This window comes from Nilaparvata lugens, chromosome 1 (assembly GCF_014356525.2).
Source record: "Nilaparvata lugens isolate BPH chromosome 1, ASM1435652v1, whole genome shotgun sequence".
In the NCBI taxonomy this organism is placed as follows: Eukaryota; Metazoa; Arthropoda; class Insecta; order Hemiptera; family Delphacidae; genus Nilaparvata; species Nilaparvata lugens.
Window position 1 is genome coordinate 61346061 of NC_052504.1, and position 25627 is coordinate 61371687.

The window sequence follows — 25627 nt, forward strand, 5'->3', positions numbered from 1 at the left end:
GCTGCTATAACAATGAAAGGAAAACTTGGGATAGTGAAATAATTACACCATTTAAAAGAAAATTCAATGGTCTACAAACCTATCACAAGCATCAGTTTTTATGATGCATTGTTGGAGAGTTATAAGCCCTGAAAGAGCAAAACATTGGATAAAAACCTGTTATTTTAACAATTACATTCAAGAGTGAATATCTCGGTAACTGAATATCACAACATTCTACTGAACAAGAAGTGTAGAGAATTTATCAAGCTCCATTTTTGATTAATTAGTTATGTCGGTTGAACGCATTGCTCTCAAGATATGAGCGAGGAAGCAAAACTCTGAAAAACTCAACTTTTAAACCACCCTCATTCCCTTAGGACATTAGTTAGGAATGGGGACTTTTGATATGTTCTCCTCCTAACTAGTCTCAATAAAGCTGAAAAGTTTTCACACTCAACACTGAAGCTGCTGCAAAAGGTGTAGGGAAATTAGTAAAAGTGTGAAATTATACATCAAATTAAAGAGAATTTAATGCTCTATGAGCGTATATTCAACATGGATTTTTCCCATCGATTTTTAAAAAGTGTTGAGCAAAAATATAAAAAAATTGGTGCCAAACGGATTTTTTTCAAAAATGTCACACCTTCAAGAGCGGATATCTCGAAAACTAGAGGAGATATAAAAAAGTTGTAGAATGAATATGATTGTAGGAAAGTATGTAAGCTTTAATTTGTTATATGACAGTCAAGTCCTTAGGATACATAGTTTTTCAGTTTTATGCGAGAAACCAAGAAATGGTACCTTTGAATCACCCAAAGTGTGTAGGGGTGGGGTCTCTCGACATGTTCTTCTCCTTACTACCCTTAACAGAACTGCGGGGTCAAAATTGTCACCCAAACATTTCCCTCTATACCTTTTTTTGAGCATTCATTGCCTGTACTATTATAGTGTGTAAATAAAAATTCGGGGAAGTAACAGTTTTGGATTGTGCCTGTTAGTCCTTCCCCAATCATTTCAAAGAATTGTGTTCTGTTTATCAATAAACGAATAACGAGCGAAGCTCGGTGCCCCGATATTATTCTAGTGATATAAGAATTTTGAGAATACTATACAATTTTATTATGTTATTTCAATAAGTATGAATTATATGTACATATATAATAATATAATAGGGGTATTCACAATGTTGTTTTAGCCAGATAAAGTGCTATTTGATGTCTCTGGATTGTGAACGCCCCATCTAAAATCAACTGCTATAAGCTAACTGCAATAGCGCTCCATACGGATAATTTGTGTAACTCAAAGTTTATTATCTTACTTTTGCTACCAAAACATATGGCCGCCGTTTTTACAGAGTTAGCTAGAGTTAGCGGACTCAAACCTGCGCTATCAGCTATCTCGTTGGCTTGTTTTTTCTAACTATAGCATTGAGTTAACACAGACTTAGCAAATAACAGGAGTTAGCGAATAGCTCGACTTAGCCAGCTAACTCCAACATTGTGAATAACCTTAGTAGGTCTCTATAAGGTTTTGATATTCAATTTAATAATACGTATAACAAACACACTCAGTCCAGGCAATCAATGCTCGAAAGAAGGGGAAGCTTGGAAATAAATTTTTGACAGCTTTTTTGAGGATAGATAGGGAGTAAAAATGATAAAAGTCCTCACCCCTACCCACTGTCCTGAAAGGGTGGTTTGAAATACTAACTTTTTCGTTTTTTTAGTACATCTCAAACAATATGCGTTTCACGGAAATCATAAAAAAAATTAAGAAATTGGGAATGAAGAAGCACAAATCATAATCATCATCACCTTTGAGCATAAGGGGTCGAGGACTTTTGATAAGTTCATACTGCAACTAGTCCAAACACATCTGCGAAGTCGAATTGTGTTTCAAACATTCCCTCCAAATTGTCTTGTCAATAAGTGATATCATATATTGTTGTTTAACTGAAGATTTCTCAATCAACGCAACTAAGAGTGCTGCAAGTCGAAGAGAAATGGGTCTGCAATACCTGTGGAAATCAATAATTTGGAAAAAAACAGATGTAGGGAGATTCGTAATATTGTGAAATAATACATAAAATTAAAGATAATTCAATGTCTGTAAACGAATAATGTTCGATACGGGTTGATCCAAAAACGAAAAAATAATATTTTTTAATCCACACCACCACCCTTAGCACAAGGGATAGGGGGTAGGACTTTCATATGTTTACTTCCTTAATCCTTGTAAGAGCTGCGGGGTCGAAAATTTTTTCCAAACTTCTCCTCCCTAACCATTCTTGAGTGGCCTAAATGTGGAATTAAATTTATCCGATCCATCGCAGTAACGCTTGAAACAATTAGTAATAATCGAAAATTGTAATGTGCGATTAGTCGTTTGCGAGCAACGGTGTTTGCTAGTGAAAACACAACATGAGACGCTGTTTAATGTTCAGTGAAATGTGGTAAACATTGAATACTCAAGTATTCAAATTATCTAAGTAGGCTACATTTGGAGCAATTTATTGCTCTTTATGGTTTATGAAGAGCTCAACAGCACTTGATAGCCCTTTGAAGCTTAAGTAACAGTTAGTAGCCACAGCACAAGAGTAAATGCCCCATATTGTACCGCCGTAAAACGTAAATATTATCCTCATATCATAACCACCCCGTACCGTATCGATATGCAATACTTAATGCTGTTATTATTTATCAAATTTAATATCATTGCCATCCAATTATTCATATTTTGGTAAGTTGATTGATTAACATAACTATATATATATTTTTTCAAATTTTAATTGTCTATCCATTTAGATATTAATTCTATTAAAGCTTGCAGTAAGATTTACAGAGTTCAGATACAAAATGCAAAAATGGAAGAGCAAAATTTTGTAAACTTATTATGCTGTACCTAATATTTACCCACCTGATCATATAGTTTGTTACTATAACTTTATCTAGAATAACGTTTGGTATTGACTGGTTAAGCAATCTTGTATAGAGAAGCTTGCTGTGTGGAGTTCTAGCCTAGTGCTTAGCTTATGAGTATCTTATGATATAGAAAGATCTACTTTGGATACTTTAAGGGCCGGTTTCCGAACTCGAGATCTAGCTAAGTTCTAGACTTTAAACAGCTGGAGTCAGAAAATTGGCTTTCCGAAACAGGGCGTAGTCGCAGCTTTCATGATCTCTATTTTCCCATTTTTATGATTGGAAACGTTTTTCCTTGACGAAATGAAACATTCCAAAATAATTCAAAATGGCTGAAGCTTTACACTATTCTCTCTTTATTTTTTAATTCTGTGTTCAATTTCATAGTTTTTTTGAAATTTAATTCAAACGTGGACTGCGACTACACCCCGTTTCGGAAACCCAATTTTCTGACTCCAGCTGTTTAAAGTCTAGAACTTAGCTGAATCCTGAGCTCGGAAACCGGCCCTAAATTTAATATCAGTCACGATAGCTGAGACACTTGTCGTCAGATATCATCTGCTCACAAGTCAATTCAAAATTTTATGCTTTCTCTCCTGATACGCGACCTACATTTCTACATGTAATTTTTTATGGAGAACAGGGTTGGCTGTTTTTTCTTTCATTTTTTACATGTCCGGATACAGAATGGATTGGAGAAAGCCAGGGTATTGAAGTGTGTAACTCTACCATCTGCCTTTAAATTTCCTTTCCTAGAAGTCTGGTAGCTTTCTCATCGATCAATTCTGCCCTGAAGCTATACAATGACTTCAATGAGAGAGGCTCACTCCCGCATTTACAAGGAAGATTGTATTACTAACGTAGAAAGCAACCTCCCCGGCCTATAAATAAGCCATTTAAAAGATTGCACATTGGCTCCAATAGGAAATAAGATTCCCATTCACAAAGGTTTTTCATCGTGCAAAGAATTGGATATGGATCCATGAACAAAGAATTATTGATTCATGTAAACTACTACAATGATGAATAATTAAAATAAATTCTTGCACTTGATCTATGAATGCTTCTATGACGAAAGCGATTGACTAATAAATAGATAACTCAATCAAAAGATAAATAAATTATAGCCATTATCATTATAACTGTAACTCAACTTGATACATCCACGGAGGAGAGATTATCCACGGATTTCACATACTACCTTAGATTTTGAGAAAAATCATGAATCATTCTAAGGCTTGTTATTATTATAACAATATTATCTATGTATATGCTATAATTATCAATTGAATCGATTAATTGAGAGAAAATATGTGTTTCATTTTACGTTGTAGTAATATTTGTGGATGAAATATCACAGCCAGTGAGGCCAGGTATTTAAACCCTGGAGGTTACTCAGGTACTATGAAGTTAATGGAGAACGAGTACATCCAGACAGCTTAGCAAAGTATTCAGAGACAACATTCTCATACCAAAACATGAGACCTCCCTCCAAATGTGATCATCAAAGTATGTGAGACTGGAACAAAAACGTTTTCGTACCCCAACTTTGCACAGCTGCATTTCTTATTTTAGACTCAACAATCAATGAAATAAGAAGAGTACTCGCAAAATGTGAATAAATATTGTCTGTTTCCGACCTGGTGACTGAGTGAATTGATTGGGTGAAATAGATCTATTAAATTAACACTGATATCTTCTTGAAATGCATGAATTCAGGGCTACTTTCTTGTATTTTATTATTTTCAAAGGGTACTATAATTCTATTTCATAAATATTAACACTGATATATAAGAAAAAGTGTGCTCGATAACTAGACCATGTAAATTATCTTAAGGCTTCTATTTCAGTACTTAGCACAGTGTTTACCAATATGAACATTGGTAAAATGAATCAACAACTTCCAAATTTAGCCTGTAATGATACGATATTGCAGGAAAATTGATCGTGAACATCATTGATACCTTTGCTCTTTTATCCAATTACACCTGATATCACAATTTGTAATTCATAATATTATAATATAGTGAATATATATAAAAAATTTGTCGATTGAAAAAGCACTTGATAGCATCATGTGGAACATTATGTGAGGCTTCCAGGATATTCCGTGGTTATGATTTATCATGTATGAGGCAGAAGTTTAGAGTGTTATAGCGGTTAGCTTGCAAGACAAAACCTTCATCTAGAAGAACGTTGAAAACCGAGCAAACAATGTTGATCATAAAAACGGAGGGTTGATGAGTTAAAGCAACTTTTTGCCCTCCTCATATCCCATGAGAGCTGTACATACTTGTAGAGGCCTAATTTCAACGCAGATACCACAATGAATGCTGATGATTCGCTAGGAGAGAAATTCATCCACATAATATTATTTATGAAAATACGATGTCGCTCAACTCAGATCTCAGATGTATATTTCTCGAGAACCCATAAAATAGAAGCAAAGTTGACCCAGATGAAAAGAGATGAAAGATAATTTCAAGATATTTGGAGAATTATTCAATCTGACAGTCATCAATACATAGTAAAATGAGTGTATTGCTATGTATATTGATTGGAGCGAATGCAAGTGTGATTCCTTCGACGAAACAAAGTCATGTTTCACTGCTAATTACAATAAATACTCAATATTTATAGTATATTTATTCTGTAGTGAAAATATTTCCCTCCTTGTTGTGAATAGTATCAAATACGCAAACTCAACTCTTGTTGAAAACTATCAATTCAATATCGGTAACTTAATAACTATTGAACATGATATGTATATTTCAAATGAAAATAGAAATTAAAGTACCCTTTTTCAAATTATTTAGTGATTTTCCAATCATGTAGCCATCATTGGCAACATATAGTCGAAACATGTTGTGAGTAAATAATTTTAAAAAGGGTACTTAGATTTCTATTTTTTTTTTATTCAAGAGTAGCCCTAACAGAAGAAAAATACAATTTGTGTGAATTATTTTCAGTATATTAAGTTTAATATATAGCTTTCATAGTTTATGAAGCAAAGTACACTTGAATCTACAATGCAAGTGGTGATGATAATTTTCTTCAGAGATTCAAAGTTCTGAGTAGTATAGATTGTTTAAATTTTCCTCAATACTTGAAGATCAACGAGAAATGATAATATTCGAGCCAGAGTTTCTCCGTTGGAAATTTAATTCTTCCCTGCCCTATCACGTTATTACATTCCTGCATACAAAAACTTCTCCTTTATCTCATTTTAATGTATGTTGATGCACTTTCTAACTCGATCAATCAAGACTCCAAACTACTCAACTGCATCCCAATATCTATAATAATGAACTCTATCTGAATGCATTTTTTTCATTCTATTGGTAGCTTTCTCTAATAATAATAGCAGATGAAGAATCAATCTTCTTCCTGGATCAATAAGAATGCATTGTATGTAAGAATCTAGAAGTTTTTGAGTTGAATAAAATTGGGATAGGAAAACTGTGTGTTCAATTATTCTTCAAATTTAGAAAATTATTACTCATTTTGAATTGGACACAGAAAATTGTAGAATTCATTGGTGTGATATATCAGCTCCTTTACAGTATGAAGCTGATTCCTTTTTTCCAATCAAGGTTGGACATTTTCCATCAATCGCATTACTCTTCAAAGAGATTATTTTTGAGCAACGATTTGTGTATCAATGGAACTTGAAGTTCCAGTTTCCTCGTTGAGCAACAACTGAAGCACTACTCAACTTTAAGAGTATCCGAGTTGAAAACTGTGACAGTAAATTTTCGAGAGAAAGTTTCTGAAATCATTCAGGAATGACTTGACTGAGCTGCAAGATGGTAATGTAACCACCATTTTGACTTCAAATCCATTAACATGTAAGTTGCGTTGAAAAGCAATTATTATTCTAGACACGTTGAGAGCACCGGGAAGGGGCTTCCCTCGATACCTTTTTGTTTTCCCCACTTCCCTTCCCAAGCGATGAGGAAACGTTGAACATAGATTTCTCTTTTAACGCTTTTCACTCTCACATCTTGAATAGCTAATGGCTGATAGGAAAAAGCAAGTGTTTTCCCACGTTTCCCAATGCAAATGCGCTTCTTGAAAGAACCGAATAGCCTAATTACCATCAGCAATTCCAACTCTAGTTGAATTTGAGTTCGGATAGTCGAATGTCAGTAATTGCCTTACAACATTTTCACTTACATCCAAAAATCCCTATTCTTTGGAAAAAAAATCAGAGATTAGTAATTCTACCAGGAATTGAATTATTATTTAACTTACACTTTACTCATAATACTTCCTCAACTTTTACAATAATTAATTGCTATGCTGAAAATGTATCAGTTAAGACTCACCTTCGTATTAATATTAGAAGTACACTTCCTCTCGATCTCTAATGACCTTCAAGCTTTTTCCAGCGCTTTTGATTTCATATCTGCGAGCAAGAGAACATTTTTCTAAATTTACCAAGGGAAGAATGAAAAGTTTACTAAAAAGTATTATCATTGCTCAACTGATGATTGGCTGGCTATGTAGATCAGACGTGAATTAGCATTAGGATTCGTGTTAAAAAGTAAATGCCATGGAAAAAATCCAATGGAATTGTTATGGATTTCATAAATTGTTTCAATATTCAACTCATCAACAGTGAAGTAGGTTCTTCAACTTGAACTGTTATCAGCATTCTTTAATTGAATTTTATGGATTATGACTTTTAAAAATTAAGCAATCCAGCCTCAAAAGGCAAATAGATTACAGTAGTCTTGTTATAAAGCTGGAGACTATTCCATCCTCCTATAGAGGGCGATTGAAAAGAGATGTTTCCGAAACACTGCTTTCACTTTCCTTGCCCTATTATAGTAAGGAAAGTATTGCTTTCCGAAAAAAATTAAGGTACCCCAATTTCTAAATTTCTATACGTTTCAAGGTCCAAAAAAGTGGTTTTTGGGTATTGGTCTGTATGTGTATGTATGTATGTATGTATGTGTGTGTGTGTGTGTGTGTGTGTGGTGTGTGTGTGTGTGTGTGTGTGTGTGTGTGTGTGTGTGTGTGTGTGTGTGTGTGTGGTGTGTGTGTGTGTGTGTGTGTGGTGTGTGTGTGTGTGTGGTGTGTGTGTGTGTGTGTGGTGTGTGTGTGTGTGTGGTGTGGTGTGTGTGTGTGTGTGTGTGTGTGTGTGTGTGTGTGGTGTGTGTGTGTGTGTTGTGTGTGTGTGTGTGTGTGGTGTGTGTGTGTGTGTGTGTGTGTGTGTGTTGTGTGTGTGTGTGTGTGTGTGTGTGTGTGTGTGTGTGTGTGTGTGTGTGTGTGTGTGTGTGTGTGGTGTGTGTGTGTGTGTGTGTGTGTGGTGTGTGTGTGGTGTGTGTGTGTGTGTGTGTGTGTGTGTGTGTGTGTGTGTGTGTGTGTGTGTGTGTGTGTGTGTGTGTGTGTGTGTGTGTGTGTGTGTGTGGTGTGTGTGTGTGTGTGTGTGTGTGTGTGTATGAGTGTATGTGCGTCTGTGTACACAATACTCACCTCCCAATCAACGGAATGACTTGAAATTCAGAACTTAAGGTCCTTACACTATAAGGTTCTGACACGAACAATTTGATCAAATGCAATCCAAGATGGCGGCTAAAATGGAGAAAATAGTGTCAAAAACAGGGCTTTTCGCGGTTTTCTCGAAAACGGCTCCAACGATTTCCATTAAATTTATACCTAGAATAGACATTGATAAGCTCTATCAACTGCCAAAAGTCCCATATCTGTAAAAATTTCAGGAACTCCGCCCCATCTATGCAAAGTTTGATTTTAGGTTCCCAATTATCAGGCTTCAGATACAATTTAAACATAAAAATTCAAGTGGAAATGATTGAGCATGAAAATCTCTACAATTAATGTTCAGTAACATTTTCACCTAAAATTGAAAATAAGCTTGAAATTCGAGAAAATGTGATTATTCAATTGCAAACTGTTGGCTTGTAGAGCCAAATCAAACTTTTGATTCTATTAAATCATTCACCATAAAGAGACATAGCAGACATCGTGTGTCTCCAGCGTTATTTTCCAGTCACCAGCTGGCTTAGATCTTTGAATAGTACACTTGAGATGCACGGCAACACTAGCGTCAGGTGGTAAATTTTCATAATGGCAAGGAAAGTTGTGTGAGTGCGCCACACCAGATTTTTTCATAACTGATGACATCTGGAAAATGAGAACAGATCACCTAGGCTCTCTAAACTGTACTATTGCAAGTAGTTATATCAACTCATGGGTTACTTGATATAATTATCCAAATATAGTTGATACACTGATTTAATAATTGTTGAAATATTATTTAACCAATACTAGAGTGCTAGAAGTTCTGTAGAAATGTAAATAGCTGGTGCAGTCATCCATATCAACTTATTATTCATTTTCAACCTAAGAAATATATATTTTCAGAAAACAAATCAAAACTGTACGTATTGGAATGCTGAACTAACCCATTTTCACATGCGAACAACATAAAAAATGACTAATATGAGGTTCTCAGTGACTGTAAGTAGTTTTTATGGCTTTCAAGATTCTCAATATATCAAAAATGAGTGTAGATATTTTTTTTGTAAGTCTCGACCTCGACCTTGACCAAGAAACTTGACCTTGACCTTGACCTTGACCTTTGACCTAATGGGAAGTCTGGTGCATTTTGTCCCAGAACATACAATTCATAACTACTAATGATGATTCATAATATTGCTGGTGATATCTCATTTACTCGATTATTGATGTCTCCTCTATTAGCAATAGTTATGTACTCCATATTAAATTTTCAATCGGAACTAAATGACGGAAATTTATTGGAAGGATATATCAGTGATGAAATGATTGTAATTTGTTTAAAAGCCTTAACGACCTCCAGATTGAATTCCGTCCAAGATGTGACTGATGATTTCTAAGCATTATAATATACCAATGGAGGACTCAACCCATTCTGTTCACAAATTCGCTTATGTCGTGCTCATTTTTCATGGAGAATGCTTATTGAAGATCAGTATCTGACCTCATTAAAAGTTCTTGACTCCCTTCAAAGTTGTGCGTTCATTTCCGTTCATCATGGTTTCGTAAGCTGCTTTCAGGGAAACTTTGAATGTGTTTATTGTGTGCGATCATAATAATTGATGAGCCTCAAATGAACAACAGAACTATATTCATTCTTATAGAGTTGGCCGCTTGATTACCATGTAGCTAATTAAAAATTAAATTAATGGTCGATTACCGGTTACAGATTAGCAATGCCCAATCCAAGTGATGAATGAATGAATGAAAATATTCTCTACAACCTTGTCTAGATTTCTAATTTTCCATATCGAGTATTCGATATAAACATTCCACGAGGAAGAATGATGTAACGATAACTGCATTATCAAAAAATCGTTATTGTCAAATAATTTCCCAGTTAATGAAGGCAAAAAAACTGGATCTTTCGCAACTGAAAACTGAATTTTCGCAGGATGTTAGTATACTTAGTACATAGCATGGAATAACAAAATACGCCCGCCCCCCGCGTTAAATGACCACTCAAGCAAAATAATATTTTATTTGTTCAAGAACAATTACATGATTGCATGAGACATTGTCGTGATAGTTATCATATTCAACTACATCTTAATATATTTATATACAATATAAGTCATAATAAAATCGAACTATAATTTTTTTTAAAGACATAATACATTCAAATATTCACTTCTCATAGTACTCTTTCAAGCTGTAAAAGGTATTTTTGACTAGAACATATTGTAAAGTAAATCTTTAAACACCAAAAACGGGAAATTTCTCATTTCTAGTTGAAGGTGATTGAAGAGTCTCAAACCTACATTTACATGGCTTCCGTGTCTTTGCTAACCGTACTTGTGGTATATGCAAATTTTCATAGCTTCTTGTATGTTGTGAGTGGATATTCTTGTCGCTGGTAACATTTGTTTCCTCAGACTTGACATGTAGTCCAGTCAATATAGACATAAAAAGGGGGGTGTGCCTGCAATTCATATTGTAGATATGATTTTCTTATATATTATTTGGGTACATAAGAGAAGTCCAGAACAAATTTCTTCATGCAAAATTTCCTTGTTCTAGATACAGGGTGGCTCAAAAACCTCGTATTTTTGGCTCATTTTCCAGTTTTCAGCTATTTCTGCCAAACCTCATAATCGGACAGAAAAATTTGCTCTTGCCTTTTTTTTAGACTATAAAATTATGAATGAAATGAGATCATTCAAAACTCTCTATTTCCAATAATTAATGAGTTATGATTTTTCAAAAATGAGTGAAATTTGAAGAAAAAATAAATTTTGATAAATTTTAGTTTTTGATCAACAATATCTTCCGATTGTTACCAATTAGATGTTTAATTCAAAATCCCTCTGGGCGTATTTTTGAGCTCTACAATCTGAGATCAGGTAGAGCGCTCTATCTCATATAGATTTCCAGGTACACCTGACAACAATGCTCCTTGTATTGTGAAAAACACTTAATTTTCAGCTTCAACCATCATCACCAACTACATTGTCCTCACATTGATATTTCGCACAATGACAAAAGTTCATGAGATTATGTTCTATGAGAATCACCCGTTAGATCCACTCCATTTTAGTATTTCCCGTGAATGCAGGAGAGATGCAGGTCATAATAAGAGATCTCAAGATGAATACTGCGCCGGTAGTGGATGGTATCTCGATTCAAACAATTGAAGAAATTCTAGATCACATCCTAGACGTTTTAGTTGAGCTCTGCAATCTGAGCTTACAAAAAGGTTTTTTTTCCCGAAATATTTAAAAAATCCGTTGTAATCCCAATTCCCAAAAGTAGCAGAAACATAAACATTGATAACTTGAGACCAATAACACTATTATCAATATTCGCTAAAATACTTGAGAGGGTGATGAAAAACAGGATTCTGAACTACTTAAATTATAGAAAATTCTTTAGAAAGAACCAATTTAGGTTCCTTCAAGGTAGAGGTACTAAGGAGGCAATGAAAACTTTGCTATCCAAGGTAAATAACAGTTTTAATGAAGGCTTGAAATGCTCGGCAATATTCCTGGATATTTCGAAAGCATATGATTCCATTGAACACGATTTGCTTTTGGAGAAGCTAGAGAAAATAGGCATAAGAGGAGAGGCAAATGAATGGTTTCGGAGCTACCTTAGAAATAGATTCCAACAAGTAAGGCTAAATAGTGAGTTGAGCGACTTGGGGTTAGTTAAGTACGGCATACCGCAGGGATCGGTTTTGTCAGCAGTTCTTTCCCTAATTTATGTGAATGACCTATGCAATGGAAAGCTTTTGGGTGAAATCGTATCCTTTGCGGATGACACGGCTATTTTCTACAACGGTCAAAATGAATTAGCAATACCTACATGGTAAAATGAAATGCAAGATGATATTAAGTGTATTCACTGGTGGCTCTGTAGGAATAAATTACTGCTCAACGCAAATAAGTCGAATTTATTTAATTTCACGCTCAAAAATAACAATTTTAATAATACCTTGCCATCACTAAAATACCATAAGCTCAATTTGTAAGGATACCTTGCTTGATTGCCTTTGCTATTTGATAAAAGAAACATAATTATTGTGTCAAGTACCTTGGTTTGCTAATAGATAATAAACTTTCATGATATGATCATAATATATATGAATTAAAATCAGAAATGTTAATTCCCATAAGGAACTTCTACTTTCTAAGGAATATGTGTCCAAGATATTTTCTAGTACATTTGTATCATACTCTGGTTGAGTCAAGAATTAATTATGGAGTCATATGTTATGGAAGTGCATATACAAGAAATTTGTAACCTATTATTGTAGCACAAAAGCATTTCATAAGATTGATTTGTGGCAAGCCAAGGATCGAACACTCGCTACCCCTGTTCAGATCCCTTAATGTATTACCAGTCACATATATTCCTTTTCGTTTAAAGCAGTTTTGGATACTTTCAAAAATAAAAGTCAATTGGCAACACAAACCCATATCGCTGATTATAATGTACGCTATATAAATAGAGTTCAATTACATAGACTTACGCTTGAGCATAACAGAAGATTTTTTAGATATGTAGGTGGTGAGCTTTACATTGCCTTGCAACCTAACTTTCAGGAGTGTCAATATAGCCAAATAGTAAAGGCGAGAATAAAATAATTAATTGTTGCGATTGATGATACACAGTTGTTTTTATGAAGGTTTCCATGCTCGAAAGTTGATATTTTGTTTTTCATGATTGATTTAGTTTTTGTATGGTTGGGAATTTGAATTATTTATGTAATTATATTGTGTCATAGCACTTATATTTTTCATTGCTTCATCTGTTGACTGAAGAATCGATAATTATCATTTGGAATATGCTGCCCGCACGGAGAACTATTTAAATTGCAATATATGATTTATTATTTTAGTTTCAATTTTTTTTCTCTTGATTCTTTTTTGAAATTTTGTATACTATTAATGTAAGACTCTATATATTCCTTCATTCGTTTTTTTTATCTCTTGTTTGATCATTTTCTATTGATTAAATATGAAGAAAGGCCCCACACCTTTGGGGCTTCATTTAGACTATGATGATAAACATGTATTGTGCATGCGTGGGTGTTTGCTACACCAGTTATGTTATTTTATTTCAATTTGTTTGTACAATGTTTGTTTTTGTTTGAATAAATTATCATTATTTTTCAATTATTATTCACGCTTTTGCGGATTCTACAAATAAGAGGGGCATTTACATGCAACCTACAACTCTTCTCTATTATTCGGATTGTTCTCATCAGCCTACATTTCAACTACCAGGTACATTACAGTGTTTGACGTACTATACGTGCCATATCTAGAAGAACTGATTTTTGCATCTTTTCTACTAGATTGTCTGAAACGTCAATCATTTTGAAGCATTCCACTGTTGTTTTTGGTATCAGCCCACCCACAGATATAATGATTGGCAATATTTTTACCTTGTGCAAGCCATACATATCTTTGAGTTCAAATGAGAGTTCCTGAGTTTCTCTCCACGGGTCTTTATTATTATTATTATTATTATTATTATTATTATTATTATGTTGCGCATTTACGGCGAAACGCGGTAAGAGATTTTCATGAAATTTGACAGGTATGTTCCTTTTTTAATTGCGCGTCGACGTATATACAAGGTTTTTGGAAATTTTGCATTTCAAGGATAATATTATAAAAGGAAAAAGAAGCCTCCTTCATTCGCCAATATTGGACTAAAAATCAGACTATAGAATTATTCATCATAAATCAGCTAACAAGTGATCACACAGATGTGTGGAGAAGTCAGTCCATTGCTGTATTTCCATAAGATCTATAGTTTCAATCAAGTGATTGTGGATGAGATTACTGCGTAAGGTCTACTGTTCACAGAACTACTAGTTAATACATTACATTTCAAAAATACATGTTATAAAAAGTAACATTTTGAATTGAAAAATTTACACCACAATATAAAAAACAAATAAATTGTTGTAATATTATGCAATATTAATAATTGACCAAGCGAAGTGAGTTCTTGAGGTGCGTACAGACTTTCGCTCTGCTCCGCAACCGAACGTCACTCCAGCAGAGCGATTGATGATCGACTGGTGAGCAAGAGTGGTTCGACCGGGGAACGCGAGAAGATCTAACATCTTCAGCTGCGTACACATATACGCGCTTCCAACCCGCACCGAGCACGCTCCGCTCTCGTACCGCCCTCGTTCCTCCATCGTACCGCAGTCGCTCCGCCCCCGCTCTGCAGTCGCACCCATCATGAAAATTACGGAAGATGTTGGATCTTCTCGCGTTCCCCGGTCGAACCACTCTTGCTCCCCGGTCGATCATCAATCGCTCTGCTGGAGTGACGTTCGGTTTAGGAGCAGAGCGAAAGTCTGTACGCACCTTTCCGTAACGTTCATGATGGGTGCGACTGCAGAGCGGGGGCGGAGCGACTGCGGTACGATGGAGGAACGAGGACGGTACAAGGGCGGAGCGTGCTCGGTGCGGGTTGGAAGCGCGTATATGTGTACACAGCTTAAGATTCAAGTCAACGGTTTGGCATTTCTCTTAATGTTTAAATGTTTATATGTTGCGCATTTACGGCGAAACGCGGTAATGGATTTTCATGAAATTTGACAGGTATGTTCCTTTTTAAATTGCGCGTCAACGTATATACAAGGTTTTTGGAAATTTTGCATTTCAAGGATTATATAGAAGGAAAAAGGAGCCTTCTTCATAAGCCAATATTGGAGTAAAAATCAGACTATAGAATTATTCATCATGAATCAGCTGTCTAGTGAACTATAATACTACCCATTCAAGAACATCAAACATCTTGAGAATGTATCTTACATTTTCAAGTAAGTAGACAGTTGACTATAATACTACCCGTTCAAAAACATCGAACATCTTGAAAATGTATCTTTCCATTAACTTTGTAGACAGTTGCAGCCAGACATGATAACAGCGCTCACACTCACATTCCGGGACGACACGTCACGGTACAATAGGACAGAAAGCTCTATGTTTAAGCTATTTAGGATTTTTTCTAGACATTTTAAATTGATAAATTATTCATTAATTTTCGAGAAAACATAACAACAGGTCAATGTAAATTACTGAGCGCGAGGTCTACTGTTCAAAGAGCTACTAGTTAATAATTTGTTGTGATTAAGAGGATCTAGAAAGAGAGCAGATGAGTTTCCATTCTTGCATAATTTTAATTGTTCCTTAAGATTCTAGAGATTATTGTTAAGTATCTCAGGGAGAAGGAAGAGAAAGTCTTTCTAATCTGTTGAATTGATCAATACATGTTAATTAATCATGTATTGAGTCCTGAGATTGTAACTCATAATATACTATATTTTTCATTTCATGTAGATATTATGTAACTCATAAATATTAAGCTGAGTAGTTTGCGACTTTCTAAAGTTTCATATTTTTCTGACAGTGTTTTCTTGTGGAGTTAGGTTTAAGGCCGTCCAATCAATTTCGAATTATTGTACTTGAATCATCCCAAAACTTTCGATTAAGCCATGTAGCTAGTTCCATTAATTCCGATACAATTTATGAGTAATTTGAATTTGAAAATTTAATAGTATGATAATCTTGATTCAATAGAAAATTCTTGTTTTAGCTTATGATGAATAGTAGAATGAGTAAGAAATCAATGCTGTAATACGATTATTGACAGCGATTCATGTACCACCGCTTCATGTGTCACATCTCCACGAATCAACTCCACACTCCACCACTCCACCACTCCACCACTCCACCACTCCACCACTCCACCAATCCACCCCTCCACCCCTTCAAGAATCACAGGTCCAGGGACGTAAGGAGACGTCGCCCTCAAGCCAGATTCAGCTGGTAGGGTCACTGCGAAAAACAAGTTAACCCCAACTATTAAAACGAAAAACGATGAATTGATCAACGAGAGTGTAGTGTAATGAAAAGGGTTGGTACAAAAGTTGGAATTCCATAAAAAAGAGCTTTGAAGATACAGCGATGGGCTATCGACAAAATTTTGGGTCTCCGAACAAAATTTGGGTCACCGGGTTCCTTAGTAATATTGAGTTTTTCTGCTGTTGAACATCTCCATAGATCTTGTTATTTCATGATTGATATTGGTTGGTTTTTGTGACGTATTATTATCTAGATGAAGGATAGTAATGCGCCCCCGAATCAGATGAAGAATGTCAACAAAGTAACTTGAAATTGTTTTTCCTTTGTGTGATTTTATTTGCCAATTTGTTTTGTGCCTGGCCTTTTTGAAGGTAATAAAAAAAGATAATTTGGAATAAAATTTAGAATTTGGAAATAGGCCGACACATCTAGAAAATACCTGAGTCTATACTTAATTCATGCAGGTGAACGGGCTAGAGTCAAGATAACTTCAATTACTCGACTTTCCATGCCTGATTAAATAGGTTTCTACTATAAACTAACACTACACTTTAAAATAATTGAAAAAAAAATACAAACAACTCCAATAAACTTTGGCAACTAAAATCGGACAAAGGAAGCAACAATTTCATGTTACTTTGTTGACATCCTTCATCTGATTTGGGGGCGCTTTAGTATCCCTCGTTCACATAGAAATACGTCACATAGCCAAACAATATCAGTCATAAAATAACAATTAATTTCAATGCAATAACTCAAGAAAGAAAAACCCGTTGAACCCGATTATCGTCGATAAGAACCCATATAACCCTGTGCCGGGCACTGTCTTTAATTCAGGCCTTTTCCCAAGTTATAATAGTAAATTTAATACGCAATAGACTAGAGCCATTATTGTAAGTGAGTTAGCGAAATAAATTATTTTCTCTCTCTATTATGAACGGCCATGACTTCGAGTTTCCCATGATAGATATTTAAAAATTGTGGCTCCGAGTCGTCGAGGAATGTAGATTATGGAATTATCTCTAAAACTTAGCCTTCTTGTCGCGACATAAAATGCGATAAGTTGGAAAACAGCAAGCATTGAAATTATAACAAACTACCGATTTTGCAGTTACTATTTGGTCCAAAGGCTCTAGAAGGCACTCGACGATTGGTCAAATTGATTCTCTTCGCCCAATAGGAGACCTGTTTCTAAATACAGTAGTGGGGCGATTCCCCAGCCGACAGACCAGATTACGTTTCGGAGGACACTTTGCTAGGAGCACTACGAGAGTAAAGATGTAGTCATTATGTTTCGCCCTTTTTGGGCAGGTTTACAAGTATTTCATTAGTTAATGTAGGAGCTAGTTTTATTTTTATTAAAGTTTAAATTTTCTGGTAGTGCCATGTCCTGAAAGGTTTAATTGTGTTTCTTCATCATGTACGAATAATTGTTTCTTCAAATAACCGCTAAGGTACGTAAAATAAGGTTAAAATATAATTTAGGGAAATTAATTAAGTGAAACTTCAATCAAAAGATTTTATCAACAAAGCCTGTTATTTTTCAAGTTAATAATATTGATTGAGAATAATCCTTTTGATTTTATTAGTGATGGAAGATACTTATAATTTTTTTCTACAGAAGTATAGAAAGTTTTCAGTTACGTTACATTTGAGTTATTGTTCCTGGAGATATATTATCGTAGAGTATTGCTGAAAGTCAGGAAGATAGCCTTTAAATTGAAATGAAACTTTTAAGAATTGTTCATATTGAGTTTATGACATTTTTTAATTTATATTTTTCAGACTCTGTTTTCTTATGTCATTAAGGCTTTTGAATGATTTAGTAAATTTTTTATGATAGAAATCTTAATAGATGAAGAAGAAAGTTTTCTTCTCCAGGAAATTAATATCAATGAATGTTCAAATTTTAATACAATTTAAATTATTTTCTATGTGTCTACTAATTTTATTTAATTAAAGGTGAATCTTATAAGGCAAACATTATCTTTCCTTAAAGTGAAATTTTCAATATTTTTTTCTTTCATTGTGTTATAAAGTGTCTTGTTTTATTAGGTGATAAATTCATAATTTCAGTTGATACTAGTTTTTGGACTTGTATTTGTAGGTAAATCAAATCATAAACTCTGGAATGTTCATTTTTAATTAAGGTTCTGAGCAGTTTTGGGCGAATGCCCGTTATTTACCCTTGGATTGCGTCCTAAAGTTCATAAATAATAAATAAAATAAATGTTGGCTAGCGCACAAGTTTCCAACAATACTAGCCGAGCTACTATATGAAAAATTATATTTGATTTTGCAAACCAAACGAAAAATATCATAAAAGTTAACATCATAATTAATGAAGTATTCATTTTTCTAAAAGCATTATATTAATTTATTACGAGTGTTTTCATAAAGTTGCATTGTAGATTAATGACACTCTGGCAAGTAAATTTGTTTTAAATCTGTTAAATTTTGAGAAGGAAATCAGAACGTCAAGATAAAATCTAAATTAAATAACAGAATAAACTCCTGTTTTAGCTTTTGATGAATTGTAGGAAGAGTTAGAAATTAATGCTGTAATACATTTATTTACAGCGGTTCATGTGTGTCCCCAAACCAACTTCTTGTACTACCACCCCTTGGGTTCCGCAACTTTATGTAACACCGCTTCAAGACACCCGTTCAGACGACAGGTCTAGGGACGTAAGAGGACGTCGCCGTCAAGCCAAATTCAACCGGTAAAAGCTCACCGCCAAAAACAAGGTACTGTAACCCCGACGATAAAGCAACGTACAAACCAACGAAAGTGCAGTGTAGTGAAACAAAGGTTCATTCGAGAATGTCAATAAAAGGTGGGGATTCAAAATTATTATGAAATGGGTTATATGGGTTACTATCGACGAAATTTGAGTTCAACGGGTTTTTTTTCTTTCTTGAGTAATTTCATGTTGAAATTGATTGGTTATTTTATGACTGATCTTGTTTGGTTTTGTGACGTATTGCTATCTAAACGGGGATAGTAATGCGCCCCCGAATCAGATGAAGAATGTCAACAAAGTAACATGATATTGTTGTTTCTGTTGTTCGATTTTAGCTGCCAATGTTTATTGAAGCTGTTTGTATTTTTCTATTATTTCAAATTGTAGTGTTATTCTATAGTATAAACCTATTAAATCAGGCATGGCAAGATTAATTGAAGTTTTCTTGACTCTAGCCCGTTCACCTGCATGAATTAGGTATAGACTCAGGTATTTTCTAGATGTGTCGGCCTATTTCTAAATTCTAAATTCTATTCAAAATTATCTTCTTAGGCACAACCCATTTCATAAATTTTGAATTCCCACTTTTGATCAACATTCTTGAAAGAACCTTTTGTTCCACTGCACTGCACTTTCGTTGGTCTGTACGTTGCTTGGGTTACGGTACCTTGTTTTTGGCGGTGAACCTCTTTACCGGTTGAATTTGGCTTGACGGCGACATCTTACGTCCCTAGACCTGTCATCTGAACGAGTGTCTTGAAGCGGTGTTACATAAAGTTGCGAAAACAAAGGGGTGGTACATGAAATTGGTTTGGGGTCACACATGAACCGCTGTAAATAAATGCATTACAGCATTAATTTCTAACTTTTCATCAAAAGCAGAAATTTATTAATTACAGATTATTGAAATTCTCTCATTCTATTTGAATCCTCATTTTATATAGATTCTTACCTTTAAAATACTGATTATTTGTACCAGAGTTAATGGATCTTCCTTCACAAATAATTCAAAAGTTCTGGTATAATTTAATAAATTAGCGTTCAGTTGAAAGGTCTCAACGCTGAGAAAACACAGTCAGAAACATATAAAACTTTAGCAAGTCTCAAACACAACATAATTTTCAAAATCACATTCCAATTTAAAGACTATCTTTCTGACTTACAGCAATACTCTACAATAATATATTTTCAGAAACAATAACTCAAATGTAACATAACTGAAAACTTCTCTACTTCTCTCTACTTCTCTCTACTTCTCTACTTCTGAAAACTTCTCTTCTCTACTTTCTGTACTTCTTTAGAAAACTTTATAATTATCTTCCATCACTAATAAAATCAAAAGGACTATTCTCAACCAATATTATTAACTTGAACAATAACAGGCTTTGTTCATACAGTACTCTGATGAAAGTTTCAATTAATTAAATTCCTTAAATTATATTTAAACCTCAATTTACGTACCTTAGCGGTTATTTGAAGAAACAATTATTCGTACATGATAAAGAAACACAATTGAACTTTTCAGGACATGGCACTACTAGGAATTTTAAACTTTAATGAAAATAATCCTAACTCCCACATAACCTAATGAAATTATCAACTTGCCCAAAAAGGGCAAAACAAAATGACTACATCTTTACTCTCGTAGTGCTCCTAGCAAAGTGTCCTCCGAAACGTAATCTGGTCTTTCGGCTGGGAAATCGCCACACTAGGCCTACTTCATTTAAAAACAGCTCTCCTATTGGACAAAGGGAATCAATTTGACCAATCGTCGCGTGGCTTCTAGAGCCTTAGGACAAAATAGTAACTGCAAAATCATTAGTTTGTTATAATTGTAATACTTGCTGTTTTCCAACTTATCGCACTCTATGTCGCGACAGGAAGGCTAAGTTTCAGAGATAATTCCATAATCTACATTCCTCGACGACTCGGAGCCACAATTTTTAAATAACTATCCTGGGAAACTGGAAGTCATGGCCGTTCATAATAGAGAGAGAAAATAATTTATTTCGCCAACTCACTTACAATAATGGCTCTAGTCTACTGTGTATTAAATTTACTATTATAAAATGGGAAAAGGCCTGAATTAAAAACAGTGCTCGGCACAGTTTTTTGGGTTTGTTTGGCTTTTTTGATTATTCAAAGTAGTATTTGATCAGCAAAAATCCATCATAATCAGGCATTGCGGAATTGATATTGAAGCTTTCTTGACTCTAGCCCGTTCACCTGCATTAATTGAGTATATACTTGGGTATTTTCTAAATGTGTTGGTCTATTTCAAATTCCAAATTTTTATTCCAAATAGTTCATCCATTCTCTCAAAAAGGCGGGCACAATTCGAAATAGGAAGGTGTTCAGAGGGATCATTGAATTTATTCAAGGCTACTATAGTGAGGTACATGTTATAATGGCAGTGGAGAATGAAGATAGAAAGATGGGAGAACAGCGTTACCGATTCTCTGCCTTGTATAGCGGATAGCTGATACCGGTAATCTGATGTAATATTGGCTATTAATTTTTGCATAAAATGATCGATTATATTTTATTCGTCAAGAAAAAATATTTTTCAATTATTCAATGATAAATTTTCTCGATTGAGATCACATATTTTGTAAATAAATTATATCTCTACATTTTAAAAAACGATCGGGCAACGTTGCGGAGCTAGAGAATGATAATATTATCTGCTTTGCCAAGTGATAGACAACGACAGCAACTACAATGCTGATCAATTGCTGCCATTATAACGTGGAACTCATTGTATAATATATCATTATAATTATCAATTTATTATTGTTTTTGTTACATCAATTCAATGTGATCAAATCAGGCGACAGAGATTTCTAATTTACTGTCAATTTTAATACACATCTTCATGATAATATAGGTAATCAAGAATTGCTGAATAATAGTCTGGAAATTCGCTATCCACTTGGTTCGTGGCAACAATATAAATTATCACAAGAATACACCCAATCATCATGGTCAGCGCTAGAAGAATCAGAATAATGTGATGAGTCTGCAAAAATAATCAAATGAAACACAAATTAATAATGCAAAGTAATGATGAATTAATTTACCATTATTATTGCATCCAATGGATATTGCTATGAGCCAGAAATTTGCGTACAGAAGCATTGACTCCAATGAAATAACATGGGTACAGTAAAATTCCAATTATTCGAGTTGGGAAGAAGTACGCGGCATTCCAGCTAACTCCCGCGAACTTTAGATATGTTTAAAAATCGTCAATACTATTTTAGCAAAAGTTCACAGTTATTCATAATATTATAAAGGAAGTACGGGATAGGAAATATGATTGACGCATTACGTCAATCGTATGGGATAGGAAATACGATTGACGCATTATCCCTACTCATTAACTAATGAATTCACTCAGGATGGATAAAGGCATCTTCCCATTTTTTTGATAGATTTATTTTGATTCGATGATTCAAGCGAGAATAAATTCAATTTGTGATTCAAAGTTCACGCAACAATAAAAGCCCAACCGAACAGAGCTTTCTCCAATTGAAACCATGGCGTAGTTGGCACGAGTGGTTTATGAATGAAAGGTTGCCTGTTGCCTGTGCGAAACCAATAAAGCTCTTTTTTCCCCTAAGGATTTTCAACTCTGATTAGGATCATGAACGTAACTTTGACAAGATATCAAATACTTATTAACTTTTCTGATATTTTCTGGACATAAAGAGATAGCAATAAACAACACAAAAGTTTCCCCTGTGCAAAGCACGGGTTACCTGCTACTACAGTATATTTCCAGATTTTTGTCAAGCTTCAAGAAAAGCAATCATTGCTATGAAGAGCAGAAAATCCAATTTTGTATCAGGTTTCCTCTGGAATTAGATAAATTAAGGCTGTTCGCTACACTTTTCATATCCAAATTGGATAATCTTTTTCAATATAATTGTTAAGATCATTATAAGAGTGAGAAAAAGTGGCAACTGAAATTTTTAAGTGGTCTTATAAGCGAGTTATGGGTTGATCAGGTGCTAACTTTCCAGATTCCGTTTTCTTTCCAGATCATAAACGGTGTCGACTATTATTAAAAAACTTCTCTTAAAAATTCAAAAATGTCTCTTTCCAAACTACAACATTCTACTCCCAATATCGTTCATAAATAGAAAAGTGAAATTTTTGTGAATTCGAAACTTGTTTTTTTTTGCATTAATCGCGAAAAAACGCATATTAGAACAAAGCCAATGATATACTGAGTGTATTAAAAAAAAAACTCCAATGGAAAATTCGTAACCGTTTATAATCTGGAAAGTAAACGGAGTTAGCACTTCAACAACCCATAACTCGCTTATTAGACCACTTAAAAATTTCAGTTGCCACTTTTTCTCACTCCTATAATGATCTTAATAATTATATTGAAAAAGATTATCCAATTTGGATATAAAAAGTGTAGCGAACAGCCTTAAATTATATTATTATATTATTATATAGTCCAGTCAGCATATACATTGGGGCTAGCAATTTATATTGCAGTTCTGATTTTCTAATCTTATTTGGATACGAGAGAGAAGTCTTGAACCAATTCCTTAATGCAAAATTTCTTTGTGCTAGATACAGGTTGGCCCAGATATAGAAATTGTCATTTTTTGTGTATTGGAATATGGGCTTAAGTACACTCAACAATGAATTTTCCATTTTTTGGCCGAATTTGAGTTATGTTGCATGGTTTTGGACCGCCTTGACGAGTCGAGAAGAATGAAGTGTATAATAGTAAAATGAGATTCAAGCGTTATGTCAAAAGTTATAAGTGTTTGAAATTCTGATCCTTGAGGTGTCCTTATATGCGCGCCTCTCCACTAGGAGATACTGAAGTGAAGAGTATCCAACAGGTGATTCTCAAAGAACATAATCTCATGAACTCATATCATTGTGCGAAATATCAATGTGAGGACAATATAGTTGGTGATTATGGTTGAAGCTGAAAATGAGGTTATTTCACAATACAAGAAGCATTGTTGTCAGGTGTAACTGGAAATCTATATGAGATAGAGCGCTCTACCTGATCTCATATTGTAGAGCACAAAAATACGCCCAGAAAGATTTTGAATTAGGCTACACATGTAAATGGTAACAATCGAAAGATATTGTTGATCAAAAATTGAAATTCTTCAAGATTGATTTTTTTCTCTAAATCTAATCCTTTTAAAAATCATAACTCAGTACTCATTGGAGATAGAGAGTTCCGAACGATCTCAATCTATTCGGAATTCAATAATCTGAAAAAAGGCAGGAGCAAATTTTTTGTCCGATTACTGGATTTGGCAGAAATAGCTAATAACTGGAAAATGAACCGAAAATACGAGGTTTTTGAGCCACTCTATATCTAGCACAATGAAACTTTGCATGAAGAAATTGGTTCTGGACTTATCTCATGTATCCCGAATAATATAATAAAAAATCAGAACTACAATATGAATATTGCTAACACATCTCCTTCTTATGACTGGACTAACTATGGAAGTGACTTTAAACCAGTTTGAAGTATGAACATTCAGTGCGACTATAGTTGAACGAGCGTTAGCGAAGCTCTCACTTTTGACTTACTGGAGGCCGAATCATTTCCTGTCTGCTTGTATGTTCGACACGAAAATTAGAGAGAATCGATGGATCAACTTCAAATTTTGAACACGGATTCTTCGAAAATTTTTACAAGTCAAGTTCGTTGGACAACAAAATTGACTCACTCATTCGTCCTTTTTCAGGATATTGAAATAACATTGAAAGTGCATAAGAAAAAAAATTGTTTTGATTTTATTATTTAGTCAGCTGGAATTAATTGCATGCTATTTCTTTAATTTTTCCATTCATTTAAAAAAGCTGATGCTATTTGGGAGATATCATACAGACTGTCAAACAGACAGACTTTATTCGCCGACACATGATTTCAGCTGTATAATACACACAATATTAATTATTTATAAGTTCTATATTTACTCGCTTCCCTTAATGTCTGTCTGTCTGTAACATACACGTAATTAATAATGCTACTTGTGATTAGAATAGAATAGAATAGAATAGAATAGAATAGAATAGAATAGAATAGATAGAATAGAATAGAATAGAATAGAATAGAATAGAATAGAATAGAATAGAATAGAATAGAATAGAATAGAATAGAATAGAATAGAATAGAATAGAATAGAATAGAATAGAATAGAATAGAAGAATAGAATAGAATAGAATAGAATAGAATAGAATAGAATAGATAGAATAGAATAGAATAGAATAGAATAGAATAGAATAGAATAGAATAGAATAGAATAGAATAGATAGAATAGAATAGAATAGAATAGAATAGAATAGAATAGAATAGAATAGAATAGAATAGAATAGAATAGAATAGAATGAATAGAATAGAATAGAATAGAATAGAATAGAATAGAATAGAATAGATAGAATAGAATAGAATAGAATAGAATAGATAGAATAGAATAGAATAGAATAGAATAGAATAGAATAGATAGAATAGAAAGAATAGAATAGAATAGAATAGAATAGAATAGAATAGAATAGAATAGAATAGAATAGAATGAATAGAATAGAATAGAATAGAATAGAATAGAAT

At 34.0% G+C, this 25627-nt stretch overlaps 1 protein-coding gene across 12 annotated transcripts in view; it reads right to left on the reverse strand.

The window, feature by feature from the left end:
- LOC111047531 (neuropeptide CCHamide-1 receptor) overlaps positions 1-25627 on the reverse strand; it is a 190420-nt gene that overhangs the window by 85568 nt on the left and 79225 nt on the right. For 6 of the 12 annotated variants that reach the window (XR_005572604.1, XM_022333294.2, XM_039438760.1 and 3 more), the window contains exon 2: positions 7232-7311. The exons of 4 other annotated variants lie outside the window; for them this stretch is intronic. The gene's annotated coding sequence lies outside the window, so the exon portion shown is untranslated. Of the gene's footprint in view, positions 1-7231; positions 7312-21466; positions 22043-25627 lie in introns of those variants that run through there. 2 more of the 12 variants (XR_002605861.2, XR_005572607.1) reach the window with 1 other exon arrangement.